Source organism: Tinamus guttatus, unplaced genomic scaffold, assembly GCF_059628265.1.
Source record: "Tinamus guttatus ecotype Peru unplaced genomic scaffold, ASM5962826v1 Tinamus_guttatus_pri_ptg000982l, whole genome shotgun sequence".
NCBI lineage: Eukaryota > Metazoa > Chordata > Aves > Tinamiformes > Tinamidae > Tinamus > Tinamus guttatus.
In genome coordinates this window covers 35,470-62,981 of record NW_028289516.1, presented here as the reverse complement: position 1 = coordinate 62,981, position 27,512 = coordinate 35,470, and the positions used below count along the sequence as shown (strand labels likewise).

General features: G+C 38.9%; 1 long non-coding RNA gene across 1 annotated transcript; it reads left to right on the top strand.

Annotated features, from left to right (window-relative positions):
• On the top strand, nucleotides 1-27,512 carry LOC148590947 (uncharacterized). Its single transcript, XR_015914218.1, has 2 exons — nucleotides 1-175; nucleotides 27,391-27,512. It is a non-coding gene; the product is annotated as an uncharacterized LOC148590947 (long non-coding RNA).

The following is a 27,512-nucleotide window of genomic DNA, read 5'->3' as shown; positions in this document are numbered from 1 at the left end:
CAGAATTGATGTGAATGTGCCTCTGACCTCTGCTCGCATGCCTCTGCGCGCCCCGCATTGCTATTTCAGCAGCTGGTTCTGATATCACCGTCCTTATGCAAAGCACATCGCAGTCACAGGGCTAGGACGGACTCTTTACCACTATGCTGTGAATTTAACATATGCAGGGGTCCAGGTATGTACTGGAATCTTAAGGGAAAGATGATGCAGCGTGGTGTTCGGGAGTGGGAATGGCACGGAGGAAAGCAGAGCGGGTTTAGTGACATAGTGGTGTTTATGGATGGCTAGATGATCATCCCGCTTGCACAGAAGTTCATCTGGAAGAACTCCCTGGAAGTCAGTGGCTTTCCTCTGCATTGAATCTACGGTTATACAGAATCTGGCTGTTAGCTTGAGTAGCACTGTAAGTAATAACAATAATAGTAATAATAAATGCTAGCCAAACTGGACAGTGCAGCAGAGTGACCTCGTTCTTTCCTAGGGAATTATGGATTGCCATCCCTCTTGGTTGTGTATGTTAATTACAGTGCGTATGTTGGACTGATATTGTGAAGTGTGATGTGGCTGAAGTAGTGTTCTTTTTTATTTATTTTTGTTTTTAATCTGCTGGAGTCAACAAAAATAGAAATAGATTTCTGTCTGATATTATTTGGGCACACAGCGATCTCCGTTCTGTATTCTTCCTATGCAACACTGGTGATGTACAGTGGGGAAATGGCTAATATATTCTAATCAAAGGGAATATATGATGTCTTAAGGTTACTGCCAATGATAACAGGAAGGCAAACTGCTTAAAACCATGAAGGTATAGCTGCATGAAAGAGAAAGAAAAAAAAAATGCATTATGCAATCATCCTTGCTTGCCTAATGCCAAACACACTGGAACTGTCTTGAAATAAGTTGTCCTAAAGGATGAGTAAAACAACGCTGCTCCAGCCCGATGCATAGCTAAGCAATGTCACTCGCCACAATGGTGGGAGCTGGATTAAAGCTGGTGACTCCGTTTATTTCTCTGTCGGAGTTCTGGAATTTATATACAAATACATATGTATATACATTTTTCCTGTTTCTGTGTGCTGAGGTCAGCGGTTGCTGCGCTGTTGTCTGTTCAGGGCAACAATGATCTTGTTATTTCAGTGTTGATCGTCCGGGACATTGTGGAGTGGAAGGCTCCTCTTGTTCTGTTTACCGGGATCACAGGCATGAGTGCGGTGCTTGGAAGGAAAACCACTGGCATGAACTGGGGGCTCCAGAAGGAAAACGCAGCTGCCCCGTGCGCTGATCTCTAAGCAGGGACCCAGCGTTGCATTCGCTCCTTGCCTCGAGCCATCCCCCTTTCGGTGGTGTCCCCACAAGGGAATGAGAGGGCTCCCTCTTCCCTATAGGTTTAAGATGTCTGCTGTTTGTGTGGTGCTCTATTCAGTGCTGTAGACCTCTCGTTCTCCGTGTATATAGGAGTCTCAAACACAGAGGCAGAAGCTGTGTTGTAGCTTTGCTTCTACCAGAGAGAAAAGGAACAGAGAGCTCTGAGATGGTGGGCTGTGCACGCTCAAACCCTTGTTCATCACATCCCTCTTGATTTGGCAGACCAAGCCGGCATCCCAGAGATATTTCTTTCCTAAGGTTGAGTTCCGTATGTGCCTACGTCTCTGATCAGTTGGGACCTCTGTCCCCAAGCTGATTCATTTGAATATAGCAGATTTTGTTTTTCTTTCCTTCCTTCTGAGCACACAGTACAATCAGTCTAGCTCCTAAATTAGCTCAGATTATCTTTGGATGAAGCCAGCAGTATTTGAATTAAAAATATAAAAAAATAAAAATAGAAAGAAAAGAAAAAGTAAACTCAGGACAGCATCATGCTGCAACTTCTATCAGAGTGAAAGACTTGCAGGAATAAATCAGACCTTATTGAGTTTCTCTTGATTTAACGGAGGTCTTATTTACTTACCAGGAGTCTCAGGGGAGCTAAGCTGATATCAGAATATAGAGGACAGTGGAGATGATACTCCACATTTTGGAGTATCATCTACCTGGGGTGGCCCAAGCACAAGGCAAGGGAACACACCAGCAAGGGCCTTTCTCTTTTTCTGCCATCCCCAACTTTCACGCGTCTTTAGTGGTAGCACGGGGACGGCTTTGACAGCGCCGTGGTTTGGAGCACTCCTTCATACAACATCCCTTGGTGAGACACTTTTCCAGCACTCTCTGTGCTTGATTCTTAAGAAAGGCTTTGCATGAAAAAAACAGGAAGTATTTGATGGTTGTCAACACTCAGTAATAAGTCATAGAATTCATATGTGTATGATGTTATTGGAAATTGTTTGGGAACTGATTTCACATACATGGCAAGGAGTGCAGACTCTTGCAAAATGCCTGGTGTTTTTTCCCGTCCTCCTCCCCTTTATTTTGCTTATCCTTTATTCTCTGACCACCTCCTGCAAATTTGCTCTCTCCATATAATGACCTGTTTTCTTTGCCTTGAATTTGTATATCCAAAAAGGCAAACATGCGGCTGCTGTAAAATAGGCCAGATTCTCAGTGTCTTGTTTGGGTAATTCACTGCCATTTGTTGATTGTATCGCTGTGCAAACTGGCTGTCTTATCTGTAGGGTAATCTGCCTAATAATTTCAGGGTATAGCTCCTGAAGAGGCACCAAATCATTTTAAGATTGTGGATGCAGCCACCAGAACTCTCTTGCCGCTTTAGTTCTGTGCTGCTACTGGTGCGTCCAAATTCTTCCAGCAAAATTGTCCCAGGAAAAGGGCAGATTTGCATTTGACATCCAGGTCTCTCTGCCCTGGAATCATTCTGCCAGTCTCACTCCCACTCGTTCGGGTGTCAGCCTTTGCCCTTGGACTGACGGAGCTGCTGCTCCTTGAACCATTTTAACAGCTTGTTTTTGGACCGTATCACAGGACTGTGATCTCAGACTACCCTGATTTATTCATTTAACAGATTCCTTTCTTCTTACTATTTTTTTCCTATTTTTCTTTTAAATATGAAAGACTCTTAAAACAGTTGAAAGATGTTATATATTTACATATGAAAAAATGAGTAATTCCAAGTAACATTCACCCTAAAGATGACAGAAAAGGAGACAAATATTTATACAGCCTAATTCTTCTTAACAGTATTGATGATGATAACAATAATAACAGTATCTGTTTATAACATGCTGGAAACTTGTCTAAAAGCTCATTCCTGACCACACGCCTTTACGCTTTTCTGCCATAGCTGTTTGGAAGTTTGTCTGTTTTTGAGGTATTTCACAGAATATCTAAATCATGATGGTGTTTGCTTTCCGTTCAGGATTTTTGTGCCATAGTTGCTCAGTGGCTGTGAATGGAAAGATGGTTATGGTCCCTTATCTGGGATTCGCTGGGATTGCTAAATGTATCTGAGAGTTAGGATAGCAACAGTTCTTCTGATCCTCATGCTGGATTAATAGGACAGGTTTTATTGCTCGGTTCCTCCAAATGAGGCAAGTTTTGCTGTTTGTTCTTGTCGTTGTTTGTTTCCTTTTTTGTTGTTGGTTTTTGTTTTTTCTTACAATGGACTGCACACTTCCCTATCTAATTGGGTGGGAATTCTGATGAAAAAATTTCCTATGTACAGGAAAAGTGGCAGAATCGTGTTTTTTTTTGTTGTTGTAGATAGCAGCAGCTGGTCAAGGTGTAAATTGCTCTCTTCTCAAGGTGAAATCTGGACTCCGAGGAATGCCCTGGCAAAACCCTCATTCATTTCACATGGGAGAAGGCTTTTGCTTGGGAGGTTTGCTTGGCAGACTAAGTTGACTTTCATGTACTTAGGCATCAGCAAACTAGATAGTCACTGCTGGGCAAATCCTCCCTGATTTATTGTATTCTCCATGCAGAGTGTCGTTCATCTCATCCTGAAATTGCCCAACGGGGGTTCCTTCAGTAACTTGTGCAAAGCTTCACGTTTGAGTCGGGTGGGATGAATCCACCGTGTTATCTTGGAGACATGCCTGAGAAGTATAATCCTTCTCCCATCTAGTAATTTTGTTCTAGTGATTGCAGATTATGGTAGGTGTCTGATTTTCTAAGATGTCCGAGCTCCCACAGCTTTGTCACCACCTTCCCACATCTTCATCACCACCTTCTTCCATTGACGCAACTAGCAGCAGGCTTGGCCTGTCCCTTGCAGGGAGCATTCATGCCACCCGTCCCAGACAGCACCCTATATATTTATGTATTTTATTTATTGACAACGCTTCCTGCCTTCGGAGCACATCTGATTCCTAAGAGGTATTTGCCAGTTGAAGCTAGTTTGTCATTCTGTGACCAGGTGGGGATGCAAACACATGGGAATACATTCAGAACAGCAACATGATTTTTTTTTTGCAGGGACACACACTTTCCTGAGTGAGCCAGAGCTGTGTGATGCTCCAAACCTGAGCTAATACTCAACTTGTGAATAGTCACACTGCACATTGGGAGAAGATGCAAATGAATGCTGACCAGATCGCATTAGCTTGGGGCTGGCACTCTGCAAAATACATTTTGGCCAGCTTGGAGCACTTGAGATGTCTAGAATTAGGTGACCTGAAAGGCGGCTTTTTGCTATAAATCAATAGCTTGGTGCCTCCTTATTATAATGCACTCTCTGTCCTAAGCTAACAAAATCCGACTGTCAGTTGATAAATGGATTTAACTAATACCATTCTCCTTAACTGTGGCTTTTGAAAATATTTACTGAAATCCAAGTAATGAAAAGAAAATGCAGACAAACCTCTCACAACACAGTGATATGTAGACTGGAAATAACATTGCAGAAGAAAAAAATCTACTACTCTGCAAATGAAATAAATTATATTTATTTAGAAAGGCAATTTGAAATAAATAAGAAATTCTTAACTGTTAATTCATTTTTCTGGAATGCTTTATTAGACTTTAATAAATCATAACATTTTTGTTTCTGCTCTTGCTGACACTTTTTGAAGTAGGTATATATAAAAACATTTAATTTATATATATATATGTATATATTACAAGTACATTTGTACTTACATTACATTTGTACTTAGAAGTCAATAATTTATTTTTAAAAAGTCCTGTAATAATGACACTTATACCTGTATATAAAATCATGTAATAATGACACTGATACTCATATATAGATACTTAAATAAGCACAATGTATGTACCAAAATAAAAGCATGGACTTAGTATACTGTGTTCACCTTTCAAAGATACTGGATAGACAAGGGGACTTTCTCTCTCAAAACTGGCCTAGAAACAAATTATATGAAGAAGCTTGTGCAAGTGCATTATATAAAGGGCCAAATTCAAGTTAGTAAAGTTACTCATTTCCTGTGTTTTAGAAAACTGGATCTTTGGATCTTTTCCATCTTAAGATGCAGGGGAGATGAGAGAGCATCAGAAATACCGCAGATGCTTAAGCTCATCATGACTAAGGCTGTGAATGTGTCACAGCTGTCACTGGAGTCTTGAATTCCACAATTCACACTCATTCATTCGAGTTGCATTATGTTTGACAGCTTGGATGGTGGTTTTTGTGCTAGAGAATGGGTTAGTTAGCTGAGATGATTATGTACAGTGGGCGAACAGCTGGAACAAACTTTATTTGAGAAAATAGGACTTGGTGATTGCAGAGGAGAGACCAGCATGAAAAGCCATTATTAGCCGCGTTCAGGCTGCTTCTCCACAGCTTCAAATCCCTAGGCATTGCTATGTACTCTTTAGCCCTTTCTTCTCTGACTTGCTTTGTACACCACAGATGGATGCACTAATGATGGTGATGCAAAAGAACTTTCAGAGGAGACTACCAAGGTCTGAATGTTACTCAGGAGAGCAGAAAAAAAATGGATATCACAACCTTTTTGGTTCCCGCAGCAAGTGCAGCCAGATTTTCCTCTCTGGTGTTCATCTCCTTTTCTTTCCTCTGCATGGAAGTCTCTCATGGAATCTTTTGCTGTAATAGCTTCTATCCTATTGACCCAAAATGTGATAAGATGTCTAAGGGCAGGTGTGTTCTTTGAACCATTTACCTGTGAGCTAAGCACTTAAGAGCTTCCTTCATTATCAAAAGAGATTTGAAACAGATTCAGTCACCTAAATGCAGGTGTCAAGTGCCATCTGAGATCCCCTAGGACACATAGCATCCTCTTGGAGCTAGGAGGTATGATGCTGATCTGCATCAGATCTTTTTCTGTTCTATATGAGGGTAGACAGGTACCCTGGGGCATTAGGGACACCAAATACCCATGTGTGGGCTACAGATTTTGGCCCCAGACCAGTACAGTGAAACATACTCAGAGGGAGAGGTTCATCTAAATAAATACAGGAATCCATTTAGAGTGAAGTACGTTACTCTTTAGTCTGAAAAGTCATAAACAAATGACCCTGAGATGGCATAACTTAATCCTGTACTGGGTTTTTGACCCCTCCTGATGATTCAGAATAAAATTTTGATCAAATCTTACCTGATAGTTCCATCTGACAGACTATTCCACACTGTACTTCCTGTAACAAAATGCTCTAATTTCAATATCTTTTTGCTTAAGACAGAAAAATAACATTCTGTATTTTCAGACAAATTTATCATATGTATTTTTTTTCAGTTTGCATTGCATAATATTTCTTTTCTTCCTTTGTTTTTTTTTTTTCTCCATTGACTCTAAGGAGATATTGGGCAGAGACTGCTATAGAAGAGCTAGGAAAGATAGCCAAAATGATTAAAAAAAATGAAATTTGATCTCGCCACTTCTTCTAAACTGAGCAGATTCAAAACAAGGTTCAGGTTCATCTTTCTGCATGTCCAAGATCATCCGTGTCACTGCCTTTAGCAACATGCTCAAACTTGCACTTTATATATCAGTTTTGAGAGACTGAAGCCAAAATCTCACAGCTTGTGGTCTATGGGCTGGTTCCAGCCTGTCAGGTATTTCTACACTTTCTGCTGTGCCTTGGCCATTTCCAAAGTGCATCATCCCAACATGTTACCGCTTCTATATGACTGTGAAAAAGGACGGGCTTTAGTACCTCAATAGTCAGCCTACAATGGATAAACAACCAGACCACAGATCATGACCTGTTTATAATGCACAAAATTTAATATACATTAAACAAAGGTAAATGCTGGGAAGACTGAACCTGTCCTGCTGTTTCACATCTGTACAAGTTCTCACTATATATAATAATCTTCATCTTTGCTTGCAAGACATTTCAAGATCTGTCTTCCTAGGCTGGTGGAGCAACTTAGCCCAGGATTTGGTCCCGTCACACACCTGATCTTACCCTTCAAGGAGGCATTAGCCTCTAAAAAGTGAAAAGCTCCTTCCTATCCAGCAAAATGAACCATCTTGTTTTGCCAGGCAATGAAATAATCAAATGAGCAAAAGAGTAGACAAATATGCATTCTTCCCATGCATGTGCAAATATGCATTCTGCTTCTCTATGAGCTGTGAATTGTTCAGGATCATTTTTGCTATGTGTCCTCTTGCTCAAAGAGATTCAGGCTCTTCTCACCAGTATCATGACTTGAGACAATCGTTAGGAAGATCATCTCCTTGGCTAGCAGCTGTATACATTCATGTCTGGGTTTACAGACTGTCCTTCATGATGCCAACTCTTATTTTTTATTGTCTGTATTAATAGTATTTTTAGCAATCGTAAGTAAACAATACAAAGCAGACCAAGTACAGTGGGATGTTACCCTACTGTTTGCTTTGAGTTTTCGCTTCTTAGTTTCCTGTGAGCAGTTTTAGAGGAGCTTCTGCACAATATTCTGCAATGAGATAAGGGAAGGAACCCCGATCATTAATGTGGGCAAGGCTGAAATGTCTGTCAAATAGATTCTCCCTGTTTGATGCAGCCTGACCTTACTGCAGTACCACTGAATCAGTAAAAGGTGATTCTGCTTTCTTAATATATCTCTTAGCAAGTAGCCTATCAATATTTTTTGATTTATTTTAAAATAAATTATTTAAATGAATCTGCTCATATACTTCTTTTTTTTTTTTTTTTCGGTCATTTCTTTAACATGCTGTTCTGCTACAGACCAAAACTCAATCGTGAAAAAACAAGCATTCTGCCCATGAGTCACTTGGAGAGCTTATACTTTAAAAATATTTCTGGAAGATATCTATAGCTGAGATAGATTTAGGCATAATAATGTAGAGTGCAATTCATAGAATTAAAGAGCGAATACTTACTCTTCTTCTCCCATAGGATTTCCTTAAAGGATCGCTGTCATTATCCTGAATTGATAGTTAATAAGGAATGATCTGTTTAAAACAAAGAAGCTCAGAGCTCTTATGTGCTATGAAAATAAAAGCGTCATCCTCCAACATTTATCAGTTGCTTAGTTTTTTCAATATGTCAATTTATTTTTATGGTATACAGCAACTGAAATTTCTGTTTTCTTTTCAAGGTAAACTACACCCCACAATGTGGAAGAGACTTCTTTCAGTAAGATGTGTTTAGCAATGATACAATTGTTTGCCTCAGCATTGCATGAATGCTAATTAGACTAGAAATAGTTGGGAAAATAGATAATCATTTGCATTGACAAAATAGGTGGAAAGAAAAAATAAGAAGTACTGTAATGTGGAAAAATATGATTTCCAAATAAATCGCCTTCTCTACAACTTCTAATAAATGGCATCTTTGACAAATAAAAGCCAATAGTGCCCTTTCAAACAAGGGTGGTTCTTGACATACCATGGGCCAGAGATGGTTCCAAAACACATTTTGAGTGAGACCATTTCCACTTGGGACAAAGCAGTTTGGGAAAGCGGATACAAGTGATGTCACATTACTTGACCTTACGGCCAAGGAAGGATTCATGACCTGTTTTATTTTGCAATTCAGATGTAATGTTAATGTCCATTTCTTTTTTGTGACCCTGCAATGAAACCTCTGCTGATGATTGTTGGCTACTCAGTTGCTTCTTCACGCCACTTTTCAATCACAAGCAAGTAGCTGACAAAGCAGTTCTTATACAGAGGTGAGTGATGAATTTAACATAAAAACAGAGCCTCCTGGCTGGCTGGACAGAGAGGTTTTTGCCTTGGTAGATGATGGCTCCGTGGTTATTGAATTGCTGCCATTGACAGATGGATTCACTGTGGTCCAGCTGTTTGCTTGGACAGAATGAATTTGCTTTTAGACCTTTTACGTATTTCCAGTCTAGAAGTGGCACAAAGGTGATTTTTAGGGAGCCAAAATATATTTCTACATGATGGAAAGGCAGGTAGAAGACTAAAGCTAGGGACACATCAGATACAACTCTGTTTACAGGGAGATGTTCTTGGCTCTTGGATAAAAATCGCAGCATATAAGCTCTCTTGACAAATGCCAAGCAATGTCAGGAGATAGAATCTGACACAGACACCTGTCAGTGATAATGACAGAGAATTTGCAAATCTCAAATTTTCTGAAATTATTTTAAATCAGTGGAGACTTTTCATGTTTTCCATTTGGCCCTTTGTCTTCAAGACTTGACTGAGTGCCTGATGGTTCAAAAAATCATTCCGTTTCAGAGTTGCAGCCCATTTTAAGTGGTATCTTTTTAAAAATAATTCAAATAATTAATTTTAAAACAATTGCTAACATGTTTGTGACTCTGCAGCAGAACTGGTCATGGAGGATATCTGCCTGCACACTACTCTCCAAATATATTTCAGCAGAACATGTTGTTAGGAAGTTCTTTGGGATACAAAGGATTCCACAACGGTGGAACACACTACTTGCACCTATACTGGGAAATTTAAGTGCATCAGGCAATGTGCTGCATCACTGGAATTTGATCATTAAATTGTTAATAAATTATTATTAAATTAATATAAAATTATTGTGATGGTATGTTGCATGAGTTTGGGGAGAGGCTAGCTAACATGCTACTTTACAGTGCCTGGGTAGTGCTCACAAGTCATCAAAGCTCATACATGTTTCTTAAGAGGTATTTCACAGGTGGCTACCCTATTTGAAGGACTAAAAATGTTCAGTCTACAGGTAGCCTGTTCTCTGCCAGTTGTTGTCAGTTGTTGTCAGTGCCAAGAAGAATTGCACACACTTTATTAACATGCATCTAAATTATGTTGGGGAGGGGAAACAGTATACCTGAAGAAAGCAAAACAGCCAAAAAAAGAAGATTTTTTTTTAAAAAAAGGTCCATTTTGTCCTTCCCAGATTCCTTGGTCCTTAGCTCCTATGTTACTCCAGGTCTCCTCGTACTTCCACTGAACTCTAAAGGGGGAGATCCCCTAAGGCAAAAACCCGTGGATTAGTCATGACTCTATCCTTTGATATCTCATGTTGTGTCAACTTTGCAATTTTTCAGTTTGGAGTTTTCCAGAGCATCAGAGTTCAGCCTCTCCATGATGCGAGGATGCTGCTGGGATGGATCAGGAGAGCTTCTCCTTGGCAGGCAGTTCAGAATCCCCGGGGAGCCGGGAAGCGTGATGGAAGAGGCAGTTGGCTGCACATCAGAGAGTTTGTGTACTAAACTTGCAGATTCCTAGGGAGTCGTTTCCTTAGTGACAATGGCAACATGAACAATTTCAACCTGTTTTCTTCATGTCTGTTTTCAGTGGCTTGGATACATTCAGAAGGCAGAGTACAATTGGCATTTCCGAGCAAAAATGGTTTTTTTTGTATGTGATTTTTTTTCCTTCTCTCTTCAGGAGCTCACACTGGCGTGGAGATCATGTTCATAACAGTCTGTCCTAATATTGTTGGCATTTCTACATCCACACAGTGAGAGACAAAAGAACAGATCGAGAATTCTTAAAACGTCTTGTTAATAGTAGTGAGTTGGGAAGTTGTTGCTGCTCCGTGAGTGTTGTGGGGCTATTGGGTAGATATATTTTAAAGCCTATCCAACTCCAATGAAGAGATGCCAGCTCTCCATACCATGCTAGTGGTGGAAGTGAGCAAATTCAGTGGAAAAGATCAACTATGTTTAAGAAGCAAACCTTGGTGTAAGCCAGGGCCCTCCGTATCTGCTGCTATGCACAGGAGGCTTGTAAAACAAATTATGGACCTTGATTTAGCAAAAAGAACATGTCTTATTAGCTGTAGAACTGAGCTACTTGGAAATGAGAGCAACATGTTTTGGTGTTTTCTGAAGAAGCTTTGCAGGATGAGCACCCACTGCTTCTCCTGAGCGCCAGGAGAGGAATGAAGCTTTTCTTTCTAGGAAAATATGATTGTGCCCAAACTGGCACGTAGGTGTGCAGTCTGGATGTCTTTAGAGGTCACACAGGAAATAATAGAGGAAAAATGAAATAGAGGAATAGATAGGAAAGAAAAGTGAAAGGACTTAAAACCCATGACAAGAAGGTCCTGAGAAATTAAGCCCTGAAGCTAACACTGAAGAACAAACTCTACTGCCATGTCATGTGCTGTCAATATAGGCTTCCTCCACAAACTGTGAAGAGATCTAGGCAATTCCAAAGACTGCCTGAAGTCAAAAAAAAATATGGATCATGCTGTGTAGGTGCTTAGCTCTCTTCATTACGAGATTAGAATAGCTGTACTTACAATTTAGAAATGAATAATTATTAAGTGAGGAAATCCAAGCCCTGCTTACTAGGAACGGTCCAGTCAAGTCCCTATTACCACATCAAATTTCTCTTTTTCAGGACACCATATAACTATAAATAAAATGCAGTGTCCTGAGGGACCTTATTTTTCCTTTTATAGTCAGGATAGTGGGTGTTAAACATGGGAGGGAGGGAAAGTGAATGTTCTAATGAGTCAGTGCTGCCACAGTAAATCATGATTGAAATATGATTGCCATAAAGTAAATCATCGTATGACATAGTCTAATATAGCAAAACATCTTAAGGTGGTAACTAAAATAGACGCCCACTTAAAATCTTGCTTACATGTACTGCCCAACCGACAGTATTCCCCATCCCCAAATCAATTAGCAGCAGGCCTTCTTTTGGGAAAGAAAAAAAAAAAAAAGATAAAAATATATATGCTGAATAGAAATGGTTCTTCTGGCTGGTTTTCCATTTGCTATTTTAATGTTCTGATTCAAACCATTAATTTAAAAGGAAATCACTGATAAATATACAGCAAGCTTAATTAAACTTAAAAGTCCTACTTTGGATCACTTCTGTTGGTATTTACTTTCCACATCAGTGCGTTTGGATGCTATCTCAATCTCTCCAGTAAACTCTTCATGCTCTTATGCAACTACTCTGTTTTTTTTTTTTTTTTTTTTCCTATAACTCAGCATTTTGGCTCCAGTCTGGTCCTGAATCTTTAGTCTTTCATCAAAAAGCTGATCAGGATTGAATCAGCTCTGGCATGAGTGGATGATAAAATTGGGGATCCCAAACTGTGCACTGCATGTGTATTTTACATTAAATCACCCGGTAGTACCCAAGAAAATGAAAGTGATTTTTCTAAGTTTGAGCCTTCTAGGCTCGTTCGTGGGAGAATGTATTACAGCAGAATATCAAATTAGGAATTAAAAGATTTACTAGGTTAAATCAGCGAAATTCCACATGGGATGCAAAATGATATGCTGGTTGTGTACTGAGGAAGGGGGAAGACCGAGGGAGGAAAAGGGAAACAAAATAAGACTTTAATGAATTAAACTGACAGTTTACCATTTAACGTGCATGATAGGAATACATGGATTAAGTGGCAAATGAAGTGGCAGGAGAATTTACCCTGCATTTTCTTCCTGAAAAGTGTCTCTAGTCGCAAAATTAGAATATGTGCATTATGACAACCCTTTTTCACTTGCTCTGTCAAGAGTGGCAGAACAAATGTACCAGCTGGTAGTTGAAGCAAAGTGCATCAGCAGGGAGGAATAGTAAATAAAAAATATTAATAATAATTTTTAAAAAGTCAGGCATTGTGTCATATAACTACTAGCAGTTTATGAGCTCTGTAGCCTCAAGTATGTCCAATTGCTGCAAAGATTCCTGAGCAGCAACCCAGCTGGTCACCAGCTCATAGCTGAGGTCATCACCACCTTCAGCCCACCCCACTGGTCACCGTCCCACCAATCTGCCAGTTGAGTTGCTCTCAAGGTCTCTCCCTAACCTGGTTGGATGGGATTGCCATTGGTTAGCAAAGAGATATTATTTAAGTTAACCCAATTTATCCAGACTCAATTGAGTTAGGCAAGACTCAGGATGGCAGGTCGGAGGCAGCACACTGTGGATTAGTAGTTCTAAGCTGATGGGGAGCAATGTTCTCAATGCGCCTGCAACTGGAGAGAGATATGTCCACAGCCTAATGTAGATGTCAAGAGCTGACAGTCACTTGAGACATTCATGTGGCATTTCTTTAGGATGGTGAGCATCTTGTTTCTAAAGAGGGCCAGCAGAAGAAAAAAAAAAAAAAAAGAGTGCTTTCATGAAGAAAACTCAGCTAATTCTCACCTAAAACATACAAAACATCTCGACCGTCCCTATTAACTATCTATCTGGGAAATAGTTAAAAAGGAAAACACTGGGAGTGGATAATAAAGCATAATTTTTTGTTGCCACCCACATTGGCCATCAGAGGAGATATAATTGGTTGTCTCAGTAGATTAAGCCCATGCATATCTGCAGTATTGAAGTTTTCTGGATACTGAATTGTCTCGTTTCCCACTCAGGTCACTGAAGGCGGAAGCCCTTAGTTCTCTCTTTAGAAATACAAGCCATTCATTTGCTTTATGGACTCACTGATATGCAAATGATGAGGGTAATCCGAGGACAAATATGCATTATAACTTCAGCAACACTGCATTTTTCTTTGTAGGTGATGTAACTTTAAAGACTACTGTTGCTTGCAGAGTGTGTTTATATGGGTGAGCTCACTGGGGTGTTTTCCTTGCTTTGAAAAGCAGGTATACACACACACAGGCAAAAGAAAAAGAAACTATGTGGTTTCCTAATTTAGAGATGTGATCTATGTTAGAGTGCAAGGAGAATTCTGACCTCTTGGATTTGAGATAGATGATTGACATTGAACAACAGATTGCTGGATTTAGGCTTTATTCACCTACATATTCATGACCTCTGAGTCTTAACATCTTTTTTTCTATTTTGTAGAGTTATTTTATTGTAATCATTTTTTTTTAATTATGATTATTATTTTCATGACTGTCTTGAAAATAACACAGAACACATTCACTCCCTCACAAAAGATGTCAGACTAATTTCTGTACAGTTTATGATCACTGCCCGTCAAGGAAGCAGAAATTATACCCTGCAGATTTTGCAACTAGTTGCAGCCAAGCTGTGCTAGATGAAATGAAACCACCAAAAGGACAGTTAAATCATATTACAAAATTTTGGTATCTTCTAAGTGGGACATGTGCATATGCACAAATTGTACAAAATATTATAGGAAAAAATATCTTCCTCTCATACCTTTTTCATTTCAGGGCTGATTCCTAAATAATCCTTAAGAAAATACCTATTTGTTTGGACAGATCTAACTGAAATGAAGCTGCACTTTGGCGAAGCTGTTCATCGTACAGTGACTATGTACATACCCCATCACACAATTTATTCTGTTTTATCTAGAACAGCTCCAGGTTGCATTTTCTTCAAACTGTTAGAGGTTTAATTTTATCTGCCAACATGCAATTCTGCTCACTCTTTCCTTTATGTACCTGTACCATGATCTCCACAGTGAGCGATGCATCTGAAAACAACATACAGATTCATCTCATACTTCATTTATTCCAGCTGGCTACAAACTCTAGAGACAGCTGTCAACTTTGATACCTTTTTTCTACTGTGTGTGGAGGATTATTTTCACATTGCTTTCCACCTGCCTGGTGCCTCAGCTGAACTACTGGTCTTTGCTGCAGAATACTCACAGCACCAGAAGGTTCTAAACTACTCTTAAAAGTGGAGTTCATATTAATGAGTCAAATGTTGATAGAACTCCGAGTTACCTCTATCCAGTTTGGGAGATTGCTTTCATTATTTAAGGTTAGCTTCTCTTTCCTTCCTTCTTTCTTCCCTCTAAATCAATTGAGATCTTCCCTCTAAGATCAAAGCCAAATGCTTTGCACATTCTGGTGACCCTTTTAATCAAGAGTTTCTGACACCTCCATGATTTGGAACTAGGAATTGAAATTTCATGGAAAAGAAAGGGTGATTTGGGGGGATCACTGGTATGCTTTTTGTTATCCATCTCTAAATCGAAAGTCTGTGTCAATGCTCAGAAAATATTCACAGCCTTGATAGAACATGGTAGCTGCAACAGAACCAAAGCATTCCTCAGCTGGGGTGTGAGCAGTTTGTCTGAACAAAAAAGCATGCTGAATGCCCTGAAAAAAATCAGTTTGTGCTTTGCATTTTGCAGCCAAAATAAACAAACACTTTTGACATTAATATATGTGATATATGTGATATGTGAGGGTAACAGAGCCCTGGAATAGGCTGCCCAGAGGGGTAGTGGAGTCTCCTTCTCTGGAGATCTTCAAAACTTGACTGGACACCACCCTGTGCCCCGTGCCCTGGGTGTCCCTGCTTGTGCAGTGGGGTTGGATTAGATGATCTCTAGAGGTCCCTTCCAACCTCAACCATTCTGGGATTCTGGGATTCTTTCTTTCTTTTTTTTTTTTTTTTTTCTTTTTTTTTAACAGCTGCTACAGAAATTAAAGGAGGGAATATAACATATCTCAGCCAACAATTTAGCATTTCTTTGTGTGTGTTTATGTGTGTTTATATTAGGCTTTTTTTGATCTTGCACTGTGGAAACTTTCCCAGATATTCACCCAGAATCAGGGTGAATTCACTCAGATTCTGCTGCGGTATTAGTTAGAATTGTTCCATGGAAATCCATGAGAATGATGGAGAGACATATAGAAACCATTGTGTTTTACAGGCTATTTACAGGCTGAAGGGTTGATTATGTGGGAATGAACCACGTAATCCCATTTGTTTTTACATTTACTTGTTTTGTAGAAGGACAGTACTAGCCTTGCTCTGTTCAGAAATAGTGGTAGCTTTAAGAGGAGATAGAAGCATATCCATGGGACTGTTTTTTTTTTTCCACTAGAAATAACTAGACAACTAAGCGTGAAGTTTCAAGGCTGATCCAAGTCCGGCATGATAAAAAAATGGCTTTTCCTCACCCCTCCAGCCCCTCCACCCCTCATCACCCCTGTGAACAAAGCAAATTTGATGACGATGTTGGGTCACATATAGGAGGAGAAAAGAAGTTGAGGTCAAGGGTGTGATTACGGGACCACTTTGCTCAGTGACTGCTCAGACTTTACCCATGTCCAGGTCACGGTAAAATCACACCCCAAGTTATTCTGCAGATGTGCAGTCATTGATGTTCTTACAGCTTTGCTACAGGGTACCGGGAAGAAGAGTAAGCAACATGGCTTGAGAAATCACTTTTATAGCGTTAAATAGTTGTGCGGTGCTACTCACGACAATGGGGTTCTCAGATTCTTCTAGAAGTATTGGTGGTGGCTGTATTTTTTTGCTTATTATTATTTTCTTTTTCCCTCGAAACCATGTAGAGACAAGTTAAGAGAAGAAAATAGCTCCAATACACTACTCCCTGAAGGATGGAAGTGCATGAAAGTTTATCACTGGATATATCTTTGCTTTGTGGGCAAGAGTGAAAAGGCCTTTATAACTTGGTCAAATTAAACAAACAAAAAACAAACAAATAATGAAAAAAAAAAGAGAATCCCACAAAACTTTCCCTAGACTCAATTTAATTTCTCGATATGTCATACTGAAGGAAAGACTCTTGGACTACTGTGAGTAGGAATATTTCTGCCAGGGCATGAATGCCTCCTGTCTGTCCATCTACCTAAGCTATAATCGCACTCCTCATTCATTACCAAGAAAAATTCCAGTCTCCTCTTCCTCTAAGTTAGCAGGAACCGAAAAGGCTAAGAACACATTCCAGTCTTCCTAAAACTCAGGTTCACTCTGTGCTTTAGAGTGACTGGATGGGAGCCCATTATGACTGGAACCTGTGTGCACTGCTAATAACCCAGATGTCAGCGAAAGTGGTTTACAAAATACTCAAATGATATAAAATCCTCTTATATTTGTAACTTTCTTTGATTCCCCCTCCTCCTTCTGCAAGGCAGGTCTAGGACCTTTCTCTGCCAACGGTTACAAGCTTTCCTTTAATTCTCATTTTAGGCATATTTTTTCTACCAACACTGACTTTAATTTAAATTGCTTTTCTTCCTCCTTTGTTTATACTTCTGCTATGTTCAGTACTCTCCCTATTCAGTGCACACTCTTCTAAGGTAATCAGACTGGGTTTACTACTTTATAAGCTCTCTACTTACCAAGATGAGTAGTATGTTGCCGCCAGGACAAGAATAACCCATATGATGCTTAGGGGAATCGTTCAGTTCACCATAAAAAGAGACTAACTTGGATGTAAACATTTCACTTCTAGGTAGATAAATTCAGGTGACATGAATTTCATCCCTGCTCTGGCAAGAACACATGCCATGGAAGGTCATAATAGTGCTGAACTCAGATAAGCAAATAATGAGTTCATTAACTACAAGTTGGGGTATGTCTGGACCAAGCTTAGACATTTCAAGAAACAGTAGAAATGTGTGGCAACAGGAAATGTGAGTGGAAAAAACTGAATTAAGCAACTTGCCTGTTCTCCTGCAGTGACTTAGCCTTATCTTTCAGAGTAGGAATTAAACTCTCGTTATATATATATATATATTTATTTAATCTCCCTAAAGACAGAAGTGACAGCATTGCAGGCCCAGATCCATTCTGGGATGTGTTTCTCTGACAGCTAAACACTCCGTACTTGAGGGATCACAGGGATAGGGGAGTCATTTTCTCTACCCATTGAGGAATCAGGAAAAATACTGTATCTGTTTTTCTTCATCAAGATAATCTGAACTTTGACTCACGTTGTATAGATTTTGTGGAGGAAGCCAATGGATGATCATCTGGGACACAGAGCAGATTGCCGATTCAGAGTGCTTACTGAAGTAAAAGATATTATACCCAGAACAGCTCTGATGTCTGCATAGGAAAATAGCAACAAGGAATTGCACATATAAGGCAAGGAAAGATCTTTTGGTTGCCCTGTCTGAACACCTTCAGAATTTTGCCAGCATTTCAGCATCCCTGGAGTGCCAAAGCTGTATCACAAACTGTTTTCTGCACACTGGAAAGTCACATATTTACTCTTCATCGTGAGGCAGTTGCTCACTGCACTTACTGTCTCCTTGAGCAATAGGTAACTCTCTTCCCCCACTTATTTTTTTACTTTCACCCACTTTTGAGAAGGGAAGGGCATACTTTCCCTTTCCCAGAGACAATATGACCTGAGTATGATCTTGCTGGATCTAGATGATGAACCGGATGATTTCAAAGTGGATATGGATAGCAATGTGGATGGACAAGTAACAGTCCTATGATCATTGCAGGAACTGCAGATGACCACTCAAGGAAAGGAAATTAATCTAGCATCTATTGCAAAAATTTGATATGAAACTTTGATACACCCGCAGGAGAACACATTTCACTTCTTGAAGGGAGCAATATTTTCATAGGATCTCACCAATAAGCACTTATAATTATGCTGGAATGGAGAAGAATGTGATTATCTTTATGATCTTATATTAGATTCATATTAACCATAAAGAAAGAGCTGATTTTTGAAAAAAATCATAGATTTTTGAAAAGGGTAATTAACCTGACTGAAGAGATAAAAAGAAAACTTCTCCTGCCATGTTTACTTTGGCTATTAATGCTTAAATACATTGTAGTTTATAGATATTTTCTTGCAACTGACTGGTCATGATCTTTACTTAAAGGGGTCATGCAATTTTGCCAGTTTTCTGAGGAGGGCAACAAAATGAGGGTAAATGAGAAAACTAATAGATAATGCAATAGAGAAAACAATTCCTGTCCAGGCAATAACTGATAGATATATTTTCTGTGGTGTTATAAGAAGGGAGCCTGTTGAGAGTGGCTATTCTTGCATTTATCCTACGGCTAAGTGGTTCACCCGTGCCCATCAGGGGCTGCAGAAAGCCTGAGAAAAGGCCGCTGCAGACTTTCAAAGTCATTATAATGGCTTTTTACTCAGATATCCAGGATAAGACTTTAGATACCAGGATCCTTCAATATTGTGTTGTTGACTCATGGATGTTTGGGTGAAGCACCATAGTATGAAGGATAAAAATTATCATATCATGAAGATTTCTGTCATTCCTAAAAGCCAGGTATTTTAACCGGAATTTGTCTAAAGAGTTGAGGATCGCTTAGTTTTATATTTCTTCTCTTGAAATGGCATAAATTTTCAAAGTAGAAAGGCTGGGCTTTATGATCACAAATACGAAAGTGTAAAATACACTGGCTTTGGATTTTCAAAAAGTTTTTGATAATATCATTTACTGATGAAGGAAAGTGGTCATTAGCTGAGGTCAGAAGAGATGAGCAGCTCAGGTAGATGATTGAGTTAATTTAAGTTCCTGCACATCAGCTGCCCTGTGTAATTTCCTATGTGATCTAGCCTATGATGAATGCAAGACAGTGAAACTTGGCTTATTGACAATGAAAGAGGACTAAAATTAAATTGCACTGCCTTTAATTTGATGAGAACCAAGAGACACATGTATCCTTACTGTATATCAACTGAGAGATAATAACTGGATAATTTATAAAAATCTAACTGTGTGCCTGAGCTTTAAACAAAGAGAAAAGAAAGCATCAAAATCATATGATTGATTCTCAGCCTAATAGAAAATTAATAATAAGTGTCACAAGGAGTAACATGCTAAAGTATCCTATGGAAGATCTGAAAGACCAAGAACAATATTTTAGAAAAATTTAGAGAAAAAGAGAAAAAAGAGAGAAAAAAAATCAGGTCAGAAGGTGTAAACTGGCTTATCTTTCTTGAATCGCCCGAGTGGTGCTTATTAAAATCTATTCTATACCTGTCCTACTTCTTAGAAAAGTTTTGAGAGCATTCTTTGAAATGTTAGGAAAATTCGATAAAGTTAGAGGACTAGGAAGTGCAAGAGCTAACAGGTTATACAGAAGTGATAAGGGATGTACTTTGTAAGGACCAATTATAATACTGTTGGGTCTTCAAGAGATTTCAAGTTAATTGAAATCACTCAAAGGAAAAGAAAAAAAATCCCATAAGTATAATCAGGGACAGCTGAAATAAAATATGCGTGGAAGTTATTAGGCTGTGTTAAAAAAGGAATAGAGATAGTACAGAAAGTATGAAAAGACTAAGACATAAATGGAATTCAGTGCTCAGTGTTGCTTACTATCAGCTTTTAAGAGGTGTCTTAAAATAAGGAGGTGGAATTTTCTCTGCTCATCTCAGTCTGCCTTGGTAGACAATGGAAAAAAATGACACTTGCAAAAGAGTAAGTCCCTTTGTCTAAAATTAGGACATTAGGACAGAGACATTGCTCTCTGGAGATACTTACCTCCTCTCCATCGCTTATAAAGGGAGCCTAGACAGACTAGACTGAACTGAGAATGTCTAGCATTTGGATGTCTAAAGTCAAGTGAGATTTGAAACAATTTCCAAATATATTAAGTGCAAGAAAGTAGTCAGCATGGATCATTCTGATAACTTTATAAGAGAAGATGTCTTCTTTGGTGGATGAGATGTGAAGATGTTATTTGTAGATGTTATTTGTCTTGACTGCATTAAGGATATGACTGCATTAAGGATATGACTGACATCATATCCTCACAGACAAACTGAGGAAATACAGTCTAAACAAGAGGACAATGAAGGGATTGAGAACTGGATCAAAGAGCTGTGACCACCTGAATGAAGTCTGTCTGGAGACCATGCACTGATCATACACCCCGGGCATTGGCAAGGCTATCAATACTAGTTGACGTTATCATTAATGACCTGGACAATGGCACCAAATTAATTCCTAGCAATTTTATTGGGAGGAGTGGCTCATCCACCAAATGGTTGCTCTGCTGTTAAAAGGGACCTCAACAGGGTGGAGAAATGGGCATAGAGGAATCTCATGAAGTTCAGCAAATAGAAATACAAAGTTGGGGAGGAATAAATCCATGCAACAGCACAATGCTGAGGGCTGACCACCTGGAAATAAGCTTTCCAGAGGAGGACCTCAGGGTCCTGGTAGACAACAAGTCAGACAAGAGACAGCAATGTGCCTTTGCAGCAAATAAGGCCAAATCGTGAGCTGTATTAAGAGGAAGGTGGCCAGCAAGAGATGCAGCTGTTTATCCTGGAAAAGAGAAGGCTAAGGAGGGTCTTGTAAATAAAAATTCCTGGTGGTAAGGGTAAAGAAGACAGAGCCATACACTTTTCAGTGGAATCAGTGAAAGGATGAGAGGTAATGAGAACAAACTGAAATATAGGAAATTCAACTTAAGTATAATTTTTGTTGTTGTTGTTTTGCTTTCTTTTGGTTGTTGTTGTTGTTGTTAGTATAATGGTGCTAAAAGAGATTGCCCAAAGTCGTTGTGGACTCTTCGTCCTTGGAAATTTTTTAAAAGCTGACAAGACATACCCCTGATCAACCTTCTCTGGTTGACCCAGTTCAGAACAGTGGGTTAGACTAGGCAATCTCCAGAAGTGCTTTCTAACATTAATGAGTCTATCATTCTTGAATCTCCCATATCAATATTTTTTTTTCTTACAAAACTTCATTGTTATGATTTTCGTCTTCTATAACCTAGGAACAAAAATTCTACAGACTTCCGTTTTCATAAGGGAGTCACAGCAACAGAAATGAATCATTTTCTATTTTTGCAATTATATCTTTTATTTTATTTTATTTTATTTTAGTATAGTAGCAGATTCATAGGGGTTTCTGCATTTGAAGCATGCAAAAAGAAGTCAAAGCATAACACGCGCCTGTTCCTCTATTTAGGACTACTACTGACAGGTTTTTTTTTCAATATCAAAATGCCTAAGCCAGTCAGCAACCTGAATATATTACTTGCAACTATTTCTATGTGCTGTCAGAATTTTGCCAGCTTCTTGTTTTAATTCTGTTCTCTGAAACTGAAAGCAACTGTTCTCCTGAACGGTGAAGACACTGGATGTCTTCATGACTTCATCCATCACCAGTAAATGACCTTTACATCAGTCCAAATGTTAGAATGACAGCTAGATGTCCTACAGGCTGCATCCTTCTTTGTGGACAATCCTGTTACAAAGTCCAGGTTGCGCATTGCCAAGTCTTTCAGACAAAGCTGTGACATTTCTTCCTGAGGCCCCAAAGACATTCATGAATAGCTGGAAAGGACTGACCTGTGCCTTGTAGCAGTAAATCCTTCCTGAAAACCTACCTCTTTCATTAGACCCCCTGATGCAATTTCCCTTCAAACCCTGTTCTTCTGCCACTGACAACAGATATGGTGAGTGGAAGCAAGAACATCAGAGACATTCCCAGTTTAGCATGCACTGGGACCAAGTGAATAAATATCTTCTTGCTGCTTAAGAGAAAGATAGAGCCAGACTCACAACTGCTGTGAATCCATATTCCTTTAAATTCAGTGAATTTGCAGAGACTAAAGCAAGTAAAGCAAAGCAATTTAGAATAACTAAAGTCCACAAAATAATAAGTGGAATATCAGAGATAGTAGAAAAGTCACAATGTTGTCAGGGGTGACTGTGTAGGACTCTGCTTTAGTACTTTCTGTGGAAGAGTTTAGAGCCCTTCCTTCCTTCCTCCTTTTCCCTTCCCTTCCCTTTCCTTCCTTCCCCTTCCCTCCCCTTCCTTTCCCTTGCCTTGCCTTGCCTTTTCTCTTTTCTTCAATTTCAATTATCTACATATTTCATTATCAGCCCATTAACACAGTCTTTTTATTTCTCAAGACTTTGTGGTAGGCCATACTTTCTTATTTTGGGTTTCATATTGCTGATCCACATACTTCCAAAGAGAATGAGGGTTATATTCTGCCCAAATTTAGATATCCACAATGTAGATGTCAATATATGAGCTAGCCATTAAGAATTCCTTTATACTCAAGGGAGAGAAGTAGGAATGTTTAAAGTAGACAACTAACCAGGTCAGGAAAAAAATGCTTTCTACATATATCTCTTTCTTTCCATTGATTATACAAAGAGACTTGACAAAGAGCTCGATTTTTAAGATCTAGCTTCCAGATTTCTAAAATTAGTCTACTTCCCCAACCTTGCTTACTACTTGCTAGTAAGAGTCTCGGCTAATGTGAAAGAGTTACACGTTGTCCTCTAATATAAATTTTTGAGTTGGTATACTTCATCCAGAATGTTTTGGGAGGGAAATAATGAAAAGTGTTGGACTCCACACCTTCTACTGAGATGCTAAAGAAGATGAATAGAGTATTAATTGCATAACTCTTGTTCTTATAAAAGCCATGGTTATCTAACTAGCAGACTTTGTGCTGGTGGTGTTCTTTTTCCTCGGGAAAACTTGGAAATGCAGAGGAAATGGTCTGTGTATGAGGCAGATTGGTGACAGGTGGAAAATACTACTTGGTACCTTATGTCTTTTGCGTCCATGTTTATTCTGCGTAAGGGAATTTATTTAATTCTACGAGGAAGCACTGGAAAACTGTGCTGGAAAATTGTGCATGGACTGAAAGACTTTGCTGCAATGCAGAGTATTCAGCCTGTACATGCTCAGTTGGTCCTGCATGGTCTCAAAAGCCTTTGGATATCTGCACTTGTGCAGTAGTTCAGTCATGTAACAGAAAAAGGACATGGTGGGCAACTCTGGCTAGACACTGAATTAAGATTAATTAATTAATTAATTCAAATTTCGTCAACAATAATCTAAGTCACTGTGGGTCAGCTTCAAAATTTATTGCTTGCTTTCAAATCACTGGCAGAAATCCCAGACCATAGCTAAGAGCCTAGGAGATCAGGATTTTGTTTTGTTTAAAAATTTTAATTATTTCTTTTGGGTGATATCTTAATAGTAGGTCATAACTGTGAATCTTTTAGACAGGGATTCTTTCATGACTCCCTCAGAGTAGGAACAACCAACTAGGGAATGTCCCTCTATCTCTTTTTATTGTTCAGTGACATCATATTCCACCTGCTAAAAAGTTGCTCTTAACATGCCTGCTTGGCACATACTATCTTCTCCTGATGGGAGATACTTCTCACCAGCTGCTTGGCCCCCACAATAGATAGTCCGCAGGTGAACTAAGCACTCCAGAGTTCCTTCATACAGAGGAGAAAGAAGCAGAAACCAACAGCAGAAGATGTTTCTTTAGAACTGCTCTAGCTTGCCTATGAAGGGTCTATTTTTCTCCACTGACTACCACATCAGTGGTAGTAGTAGTAGTACCTGCTGTGCCACTGAAGGATGTGGAAGGATGAATCTTCCAGTTCAAGACAACATGTGTTCTTAAGTCACCAAGTGACCAAAACAAGTTTTTTCTTTGTTTTGTTTTATTTTGTTTTGTTTTTTTCTCCCTACATTCCGGCCGTGCTTGGGATAATGGCCTGAAGACCTTGTAGGATGCCCCCTGAAATTCAGTAACTAATGTTTTTCAGAATCTCAGACACTTAACAGCTTTCTTTTTTCACCAGAGATATTTGAGGATCTTGTTCCTTTGGGCATCTGTGTTTTTCTCCTTGGAGAGGGTAACTCCTATGCTGTTGACTAGTCTGGCTTTACTAATTTTAATTGCTGTAGCAGATGAAGATACAACAATGGGATGAAACATCAACAACTCTAACTTGCTAATTAAAGTACAGCATTTGGCCACCAGCATCAGGGGTCTATTTCATAATCTAATTATTCCTTCCAAATCCCATGTTCATATTTTTATTTTTTTTCCAATATTGAAATTGAGATGTTTTATTGCCCTTATTTTAAAAAGTTAATCATCTTTTTTTTATATATAAAATATATTTGACTTTACATGCTTGTGTGATAATTAGCTGTTTATTGGTAATAGGTGGATCCTGCACCTGTTCAAAATATCACATGTAAGGAGTGGCTAAAAAAAATCATAAAGATTCCTCTGCAGGTGCAGGGAGCAGCATCTGCAAGACCGGTAGCTGTTATTAGCTAATAAGGCCTTGGGCCTCTGTGGGTGATATGAAAACCTCAGTCCAGTTTGTGATTCAGGTTTCTATGACTACTTTGAAAGCAAAAATGAAGTTGATTCTTTTACTTTCTCTGGAAAATGTCAAAGAAAGTCAGCAAAGTGGTTAGCAGATATTGTCCGTTTTTCTTTAAAGGTTCGTTTAAAATCAAAGTAAAAGCAAGTAAAATTTCCACTTCCTATTCTTCAAGCCTAGTGGATGCTGGGTTAAATGAAAGCAGGTTTATAAATCAAACCAAACCAAGCTCAAATCAAATCCTGGGAAAAACGTGTTCTAAAGGTTACCGTTTTCCCACAGGATTTTTTTTTTTTTTCATTCATTTAGTCAATCATCTACCATCCTTCCATTGCATTTATATTGTTTCTCTGAAGCATAATAGTTGCTGAAGCTCAGGACAGAATTAATTCTCCAAACCACTCTGGCCTTTCTGGCTATGCCTGAGCATGCGAGTGCCAATTATCAAGATATAATTTTAAATCCAATGTCTGCTGAGGCATCTGTCTGGTTTTCTGTTCCTTCTGCTAATGGAGTGACTTTCCTTTTCCCTCTCTCCTGCTGAATGTCACTATGGATGGTTTCTGTCCTACTCATCTGAGATCTTATCAGCCCCTCATTATTTGATAAACCATCAGAAATGCAGCTAGGTAATTAAATTCAGTAGCAGACCAGAGGCAGAGTGACTGATTGAGTGAGGATAGAAGAAGGCAGACCAGTTTAGATGGAATTTTATGAATCACAGTCCTTCATTTAGTCAGGGTCTGGATAGAGAGGACAGAAATCTAGAAATGGCTTAATTTTCCTCTTTTTATAGTTTAATTGAAAGACTCACTCCATTCTAAATGTTGATGTCTTGGCAATACCTTAAAGTTAGTATATTAGTTGTAATAGTTATTATTAGTTGTAAAGTTAGTATAGTTAGTTGTTATTCTTTATTTCTTCTTAGTTTTCTGCATTGTTTCTCTATCCTTTATTCCTCTCTTGTTATAAGCTGTGATTATTTTTTTCCATCCTATATTAATTTACTTGTATGAACAGTTTTCTAATTGTGAAGATGTATGTCAGTCATATTTACGCCCACAAAGGTGATAAGTGCCGGAATGGAGAAACCCTGCATCAGACAAAGAGCTTTTAATAAATAAAAAATAAATAAATAAAATGTATAAAATGGATGAAGGACGGATCTCTGTCTAAGACAAGCTGGTGTGGGAGAGTTAATATCCATGTGGAAAGCTCCCCTATATAGAATCTTCACTACTACATGTTCACTACTAGAATTAAGATAAAGGACAAAGGACCTTTGGCTGACTCTATTTTGGAGGAATAAGGTCTAGTAGTTAGAGAGGAGCCATGAAGAAGAGTCCTCTCAGGTGAGGTGTGATTGGTGAAAGAAAACAAATAAATCTGGAAATGTATCTCAGAGGTAAAAGCCCACCTGTAGGTAGGAGGTCAAGTGAGATCCCTGTGTCACCAAGGTATGAATATTTGAGGCAAGCTGATGTTTTAAAAGGAAACAGTGAGTAATGTGATTTGCATCCAGACAGAAAATGAGACAGAGAGGTTCTCTCAAATGCTATACAACTGTTTCAGGGATCATCGTGACCTGGGCCAAGTATGAATTTTGAAATCTTAGGTCATGGCAGGAGCTGTTTGGACAGAACTAAAGTCAGAGGTATAGTTCTGCTGATGTCCTGATTACTTGTTTAGTCCCTTGGCTGAAAGCCAAGCAGTGAAAGTCACATATATGCTTGACATCTTCACCAAGGTAAATCAATTCTGACTTATGTCATGGATGAATCTTCAGGCTTTCGGGGGGCACAATTCATTCTTTTTTGTCTCTACTGTTAAGTGCTTAAAAAGCTATCAGATTAGCAGCTTTGAACATGGATTTTGGTATCTAGGAAAGTAATCCGAGGGAGTATATCATCAAGTCACACAATCTCTTAAAAAGCCTTCAGATAGTCACAATTTTGAGCCTCTGTTCCAAATCATAAAGGTCAAATCATGACTTTAGAAGGGAAGTAGACATTCAAGTTTTTTTTTTTTTTTTTTTTTTTTTTTTTTTTTTTTTCCTCCCTCTGGATAAAAATGCTTTATTTTGCTTTTCCTTTGGATACAATTTAGATCTTTGCTATTACAAAATCTGATACAGTAGTTTCTATGATCAAAGTTATTGATCACAAGTTCTTGTCCTTGGGCTTTAATTTAAGTATCCAAAACCAGCTATAAAAACTGCAAGACAGACAAACACGGTTGATATCTAATACACAAAACTCACAGTTCGGTATTCTATGTCCACTTCTTTCTCATTCTCTTAAAGTTTTCTATACTTATAATCACTATCCTGTTTCGCTACAGAGATCTGCACCTTGATGTGAAGACATAGCAGCATCTGAAGAGTGTGCTTCAGCCCTAATAATAGTGTTAAACAAGCAGAACTTGACTAAAGACCAAAATTAGGAAAGATGGCCATTGATTGG